The 8,537-nt window shown below is 42.4% G+C and overlaps 1 pseudogene; it reads right to left on the reverse strand.

Moving 5' to 3' along the window:
• Positions 1-7,722: 7,722 nt before the first annotated feature.
• On the reverse strand, positions 7,723-7,823 carry LOC123637604 (annotated as a pseudogene).
• Between the last annotated feature and the right edge of the window lie 714 nt (positions 7,824-8,537).

Genomic DNA, 8,537 nt, shown 5'->3' on the forward strand with positions numbered 1-8,537 from the left:
TGGCTGAGTAGTGTTATATAGCTTGAATATGTCATAATTTGTTTATAAACTCACCTGCTCTGGGTTGTTTACAGTTTGAGATTATTATGAATAAAGCTGATAGGAAATTTCACATGTAATTCTTTCTGCTGAGATGTTTTTATTTTTGCAGGGGTGGGGAGAATAATGTAAAACCCCTGAAGTGGCAATGTTGTACCACATAGTAAGTATTCATTAGCTTTATAAAAACCTGCCAAACTGTTTTTCAGATGGTTGTACCATTTTACATTCCCATCAGGAATGTCTGAGAGTTCCAGTTGCTCCACATCCTCATCAACATTTGGTATGGTCAGTCTCAGTGTTTAATTTTAGCCATTCTAATGAATGTGTGGTGGTATCTAATTGTGGCTTTAATTCACACTTTCCTGACTAATGATGTGGAGCATCTTTTCATGTGCTCATCGAATATCTCCTTCGTTGACTCAATTGTTCTGACTAGCTCAATGACACTAAATTTTGATAATCCTACAGCCAAAATCATCCCTCTCCATTGCTAGTAGATTATTACTTTTTCTTTCTTTCTATAACATGGGCAGTACATAAACAGGCTGACAGTAGCTCTCCTTTCCCTTGCATCCCACAGTGAGATCTTCAAAACAGACCTTCAGAAATCCCCTGTACAGGAAGTTAAGCAGGTAGATTGAGCCTGTGGTCTTGGAACATTATTGGGACATGGGAAATGTAAGTCACATGTCCCTCCTTCTCTCTTGCTCTGCTGCACTTATGGAAACTCCTATTGATACAATCCCAACAACCAGTAATGAGGTCTCTGACCTCTCACAACACAGTCTATTCTTTTTAGTTTGCTATTCAATTCTACATTTTTAAAAAATTGTTATCACTCCTTATGGACACATAGTCATTCCCTACATGGGTTAAAAGACACCACATCTTATCTTGCTTCTGTGTTCCCATAGGGCTTAATAAATACTTTTAAGGTTGAATTGAATTTGCAATTTTCACTATGTAAAATTAAGAGACAGAGAAAAAGACTTTGAGATCAAATTTACTCTAGATTTCAGCTCAGTCATTTCACATGAACCCAAACTTTTTATCTCCACGACTTCATGGTTCCTCCTCCAACCTCCTCCTCTCATTAACAATGTAAAACAAACCACAGTTAGCCTGAGAATTATCTTTACGGACTACATCAGCATACTGTTTTGAGTTTTTGCACCACATGTATTAATTTACAAAGAACACATGTCTTGGTTCAGTAAAAATTTGCAGAAAGCCAGACATCCCATTAAGAGAATTTGTTGGTTGAGATGTTTATCCCCCCAGCTATCTTTTCCCTTTTTATAACTATAAAGAATACGAGTGTTTCTTTCCTTCCTGGAATCATCTGCTCAAGAGGACTTCTGGCAGTGGCCCCAACAGGAAGTTACCACTGTGCTGAAGCAAGGCAGTGGGTCTTTGTGAGGTCAAATTCCTTCCCACCCATTGACGGCTCTGCCCATGGATGTGTCAGCACTCTCCCCCTGCCTGTGCCAAAAAGAGCCAAGATACTCCATTTGTGTGAGGCCTGACCCAGAGAAGCTGGGCCCAGCCTCACCCTCTACCCCTGCCTGTGCCATATTTTGATGCCTTGTGCTGGCATAAGGAAGGCTGGGGGAGCCCGGTTATAGTTGCTTTGTTGGAACTGTCTGGCATAGAGGAAGACATTCAGAGGGCCATAAAAATCAGACTTCTTCAGAGGAGAACTTAGGCCTTCCAATGATTGATTCTCAATTAACCAACCTTTTATTAACTCACAATGAATAATCAGTATCCATAATGAGGATCCTAAAGCATCCAAGATCCTGAAGCATCTTCTGCATTATCAAATAAAGATTAAATAAATTGTGTGTGATAAAAATTAATATTCTAATGAAGTAATTTTATTATAAGCTTCTAAACCCATAAACTCCAAGCTTTTTTGATTGTATGCTTGAACCAGTTTTAAAAACTGGTACCCCCAATATATTTATATGTATTTATTTATAAATTATACATATTAATACCCTACTAAAATATTCATGATAAAACATACTCAAATACAGAACATTTTAAAGAGTGAGATTACCTGTTTTCTTGATTTTAAAAATTGTTAAAGGAGAAATACTTTAGAATACTTTCTTAATAAAGAGGAATAAAGAATACTTCCTTAACATTATAAAAGCTTTTTATCTGAGCTCATCATGCTTATTAACAAAGTATTTAGCAACATCTATGCTGAAGTCATGGACAGGGCAAGATAACACTATCACTGCTATTATTTAATATTGATCTGGACAGACTAGCTCCAGTAGAAAAGACAAATAAGTTAGAGTATAACATTTGAAAGTAATATATTAACAGAATATAATAAATATCATTACTTATGTTGGCAAATAAACTTGTATGCATGGAAAAACCTGAGAGAACTAACTGCAAAATCTATTTTCAACAATAAGAGAATTAGTTAATATATAGAAACCAATAGCCATCATAAATACAGATAACAGTCAGTTAGAAGATAAGACAAATGACCACAACAGCAAAACAAAATCAAATATCTGGGAATAAGCATGAGAATCATGCCTGGTAAACAAGCAGAAATTGAAGAACTCTAAGGGTTTGAACAAGCAGAAAGACATACTATATTTTGACTAGGAACACAGCACAGTGAAATTATCAAATATCCTTCATTTAATCTACAAACTCGATATAATGCCAATGCAAATATCAACAAGATTCTTTATGTCGTCTAAGTTTCAAATGGAAAAACAGGCAAGTAAGAATAGTTGAGAAAATTCTAAAAATCCAAGTAGTGAGAAGCAACCACACCTACCAGATATGAAAAAATATACAAACTTATAATACTCAAAGCCATATTGTGAATGAACACACACATCTGTGAAACAGAATATAAAGTCTACAAATACATTCAAATACACGTGCAAATTTAATGTGATAAAAGTGGCATGTAAAATGATTTACTCAATTAAATGAGGCCCTGGAAGATAAGGAGGGTGGAAGAGAGATAAAGCAACTGGATATAACCAGTTTAATTAGCAAGAAGCAGGAACATCTTCAGCTCAGTTCTTCCATAGCACCATGACGCTCACAGATCCACATAAGAGCAATAATTGTCTTACCCAACATTACATTCCAAACACTCATGACTGTACCTGAACACACTAAATGTACCGTGGTACAAAATAGCAATAGGTGTATACACTATTTAGCTCTGAATATCACAGTAGGGAAAGATATGCCAAGTAGAAAGGAAATCATAGCTCAGAAGAAACTAGGAGAAGTAGGCAAAAAAAAAAAAAAAAGACGACAGGGAGAGAATAGCCTTGCTGGGCACATACTTAAGGGAACCTTGTTGGTGTGGCCCAACTTGAAGATAAAGAAAGAGGTGCCTATCATAGAGAACCATGCACATCTCATCACAGAGAGAGCCCTGATGTGTCATCCGGGAGCATCCATCCCCTGCAGGAGTACCAGGACCCCAGAGGCATGGCTCTGTGGGATCTTGATCAAGCCAAGTGCCTGTTGTAGAAATGCTTCTTCCTGCTGCACTCAGCTCACAGGGTTCTCACAAGAATGACAGGAAATGACAAATGTGACTATACATTGCAAACTCTGGTAGGTGGTACCCCAATGAAGAATAATTGTTCACTTTGAGTTGAGCCTTGTTTGTAATATGCACTCACTTCACTGTTGTCACCTTTGACTTGCATGGGAGCCCTGGGTGACAAGGACTATGTAGATCCAGCAAGAGTCCACATACCCTCCCCCCAAGGGAAGTTCAGGCTGGGAACCACGGAATGATCAGCATCTCCCTGCTGCCCTGTCCAAATGCAGGTCCTGGGAAACAGGTTTCCCCTGGGAGCCCCCTGCTTCATTTGTATTTCATCTTGGCAGGCAGCGATGGGTCTTGGGGAACCTGATGAAAGACACAGAGTTCGAGCCAGAGCACGGCAGCAGCGAGGCCTTTCCTGCACGCAGAGCTCACATCAAAGCTCTGTTCCTCTGTGCTGACATATGTAACTCTTTAGCCAGTTATCACATACAGAGACAGACCCTCGGGGTCCTGCTGGGGAGAAAACAGAGCCAGAGATGTGCTGTCCTGAGTTGGCAAATACAGTGTTCTCTCTGCTAACATCTCAAGGCAAACAAGGCCGAAAATCCACTGTGCTGACTATGGTGCAAGGACGACCAAGGCTGCCTCAAGTGTCCTGGTGGCTTTATTTTCTGTTTCCAGGAAAAGAATATGTAGGAATCAAGAGCAAAGAATGTGGGAAAATGTGCTGCTCTGGCACTGGAGTCCATTTATTTCCTAGAAATTTAGGCTTCTAGGGAGAGGCAGCATGATATAAAAAAGAAAAAGGTACTGGATTCAGAACAGGATTCAAACCCAGACCTCACACTTGCTACCTGTATGAACTTGGGTAAGTGACGTAAGCTCTCTGAGCCTCAGTTTCCTCATCTGTTAAATGAGGATTAAAATTTTTGGATTTGTTTTAGGAAGATTAAATAAATGTGCATAAAACAATTGGCACACAGAAATGGAGACTATTTCTCAGCTTCCTTTCCTGAGGATCAAAGACTCTTCCGGCTTCTTATACTCTCCCCAGACTTTTCCACGTTTCTGTTTATGCCTGGCTGCATCCCAGCAGTTGCCCACATTTAAGAACTTGGTAAATGCTTGTTGATTAATCCCCTAGATTCCGCTCGTGTAATAAACATCCGCAGGAACAGCCTCAGCGATGGACTCAGTGTCGAAACCCCAGAAGCCCATGGCAGCACCAAAGGAACTTTGTGCAAGTCCCAGGAGAGGAGCGGTCGTTGGACCCATCACACAGCAAACGCCCAGCACTGCGCTGCGCACCCTCTGGGGGGAAGGCGGGGGCGTCAGTGCCAGTTTTCTTGACTTAATCGGGTCTCAAAACGTAGTTCGGAACCCTGGTAACACTTCCCTAATCCCCATGTGTGACAGTGTGTTCGCCTTCCCGTTGGTTATTGACGGGCTTGAAAGAAACTCGAGGAAGGAACCGACAGACTGCTTGCGGGAGACGGCGCGTGGACGCTTTACGCGCTTTGGCTCCTCAGTCCTCCCACAAGGTCACGAGCTCCTGGGGTTAAATACCTCACACAGCGTGACAGGGCTGGCGACAGCCTGGGCCGACAGCCGCATCCAGATCCTTCCGAATGAGATGTTGAGAGGATGGAAATTACAAAAGGATAAAAACGCGATGCTCTCGGGCGTTCCGTGAGCCTGTAAGAGCCTCCGCAGCGCGGCGTCTGTTCGCTTGCGACCCGGGCCTGCAGGACTCGCCACCTCGCTTCCCTCTTGCCGCCTCCATTCCTCCCTCTTGTCCCCACTTCCTCTTCCTCTTCTTCCACGCCGGCCCCATCTAGACCGTAGGAAGGCGCTTCCAGGATCCATCTCAGCCCGAGGAATCTGCAGCCCGGGAGGGCGCTGGGGACTTGCCAGCGCAGGACCCGCCTTGGGCTCCGAGCCCCCAGGAGGGCGCGGCGTCCCGGCTCGGGCGGCCAGGCCCGGCGGGGGCTGACTGCAGCCCTTCTTCGCTCGGCGCGTTGCCTTTCACTCCCCTGGGGTGTTTTCGGGTTTTCCCAACAATCAAATAAGCTGAGCTATGTGTTACTGGTTCAGTTACCTCGGTACAGCGGGGAAAGTGCCAAGGGGAAAACAGATATCCTGGGTTGATGAGCCGTTTTCTGGGAAATTCTGAGCGTCTCTCGAAGGTTCAGGGCCCGTCCCCGCTGTCTGCAGCCCCGCGGCCCAGCCGGCGGCGCCCTCGGCGATTCGGAGGTGTGGTTTGCGCTCTACCTCCCCCCGCGGTGCCCCCGCCAGACAGAACCACACGTCACCAATCTTTGTATCCACAGCATCCAGAATAAAACCTCCGCACGGCAGGCACCCAGTAAAAGCCTTTTGGAATCAGAATGGAGGTGTGGGTTGATTGCACTGGGTGCTTCTCACAGCCCACTGGACTAACAGCTGTGCTGCGCGTAGGTGCAGACACGGACGCCTGGGTGTGACCAGAGGTGAGGGCCACTGGGTCATTTCTTGGCGTCCCTCATGCCAGCCCTGCCCTGAGACCTTCTGCCCCTCTCAGCACTTGAAGGGCCAAGCCAGTGGTTCCCATTGAGGTGTACCCCCTGGCAGCCAGTGTGCAGAGTGTCCTTGTGCCCAGCTGTGATTTGAGTTTTGCAAGTGACAAAAAAAAAAAAATGTATTTTTTTAGTTTAATCTTTTTTACTTATTAATTTTTTTATTTCAGAATATTACGAATGTACAAACATTTTGGTTACATAAATTGCTTTCATACAGTTTGAGTCAAACCGTATGTGTGCCCATCCCCCAGATGGTGTGCATTGTACCCGTTAGGTGTGAATTTACCCATCCCCCTCAACCTCCTTGATTTCTGATGAACATTATTTCCATATGTGCACATAAGTGTTCAATTAGGTCCAATTTAATGGTGAGTACATGTGGTGTTTGTTTTTCCATTTTTGTGATACTTCACTTAGAAGAATGTTCTCCAGTTCTACCCAGGTTAATATGAAAGATATTAGTTCACCACTTTTTTATGGCTGAGCAGTGCTCCATGGCATACATATACCACATTTTATTAATCCACTCATGTATTGATGGGCACTTGGGTTATTTCCACATCTTTGCAATTGTGAATTGTGCAGCTGTAAACATTCCAGTGCAAGTGTCTTTTTTATAGAATGTCTTTTTTCCCTTTGGGTAAATACCCAGTAGTGGGATTGCTGGATCAGACAGACTAATGGCCAAGAAACATATGAAAAAACGTTCCATGTCTCTAATCATCAGGGAAATGCAAATCAAAACCACAATGAGATATCACTTAACTTCAGTGAGAATGACTTTTATCAAAGAGTCCCCAAACAACAAACGTTGGCATGGATGAGGAGAGATAGGAACACTCATACCCTGCTGGTGGGACTGCAAACTAGTACAACTTCTATGGAAAGTAGTATGGAGATACCTAAAGAACTAAAAATAATTGTATCTTTAAGCAACAGTTAAAAGCTAAATGCTATTAAGCACTTCATATATATTATTTGAATCTATATGATTGTCCTGCAAAAAGCAACCCTCGTTTTAGGATTGTTCTTTAGGATTTTAGTCATTCAGGATTGTCCTCATTTTACAAATGAAAACACCATGACTCAGAGAAGCCAAGTTTAACTTGCCTAAGCTCACACAACTACTGAGTCACAGAAACAGGATTCTAACTCACACCTGGCTGGTTCAAAAGTCCATAGAGGGCCACAAATGGAAAACAATGTACAGTATTTACAGCTTTTCTTGAGTGCCCCAGGCACTCCATTTTCTCACTTCTTCCTCAGAAGCCACTGATTCTGTGTGAGAGACACACTCCCTGCTATCTACACTCCTGCTCCTCTGGGAAAATACAAAAAGATCTGATCTATCATTTCCTCTTTAATGGGAACATTCACCCTCACCTGGATATTGTCCTTATAAACTTATGTATCAACTTATATATGTCACAAGTAAAAGCAAGCAATGTAACTAGCCCATTACACTTTTTTCAGGTCTCAGACATTTTGGGGAAGCTTTAACAAGTCCATAGGGCCTGTGCCTTGCCCACCTGGGATGCAATGTGGTTTTAGTTGGGCAGAGAAGCTGACCTGGGTATCCTACTATGGTTCATTTTTTTTTTTTTTATTCAGGGACCATGCTAATCTTCTCTATTTCATTCCAGTTTTAGTATATGTGCTGCCAAAGTAAGCACTAAGGTTCAATTTCTAATAAAGCTCCTAGTCACCTCACTAAGAACTTAAGAGTTGAGAGAAAACACAGCTCTGCATGAATTTCCACGTACATTTCTCAATGTAAAATGAAAGAACCATTTCACTATCCGATTCTTCGCAATTGACTTCCTCATCTGTGGAGTTGGTATAGTTTTGACATATGTTATCAGCTATAGGATCTATGTAAAGACTAAATCAGGCAATAAATATAAAAAGACTTTAAAAATCAGGAGCACCCTATGAAAACAAAATATAAGTTAAAAGATATGAGTTTAAGGAATTGAAATGGGTTCTTATTTAATTTTTGGTGATTAGTTATGCTTATGATTTTTATTTACTGTTTTCTGCCTAATGTGCTCTAAAAGAAACATCAAACTTTGAAGTTGAACAGTAATTCTTTATCTGAATCCAGCTTCCTGGCTATGAGAGAGATTCATTGGATTGTAGAACTCAAGTTGGGCAATCCCAGAACGGGTGATGCCCAAGAATCAGGAGTAAGAGAGAGAAGTCTCCACCCGAGGAAGGCTCTTAGGTAGCCCTTTGCTTTTCTGAACGTTCGCCTGGAAAAATTACCTGGAAAGTATCATGAAAGGCATATTATTTACAAGTGCCAGAGTCAGAGTTGGGGGGAGGGAACAAGTTGTAACATGGCCTCATGAGGCTGGCTGTGCCTCAGGGAATGAGCCTCTTCAGGA

Source organism: Lemur catta, chromosome 4 (genome assembly GCF_020740605.2).
Source record: "Lemur catta isolate mLemCat1 chromosome 4, mLemCat1.pri, whole genome shotgun sequence".
NCBI lineage: Eukaryota > Metazoa > Chordata > Mammalia > Primates > Lemuridae > Lemur > Lemur catta.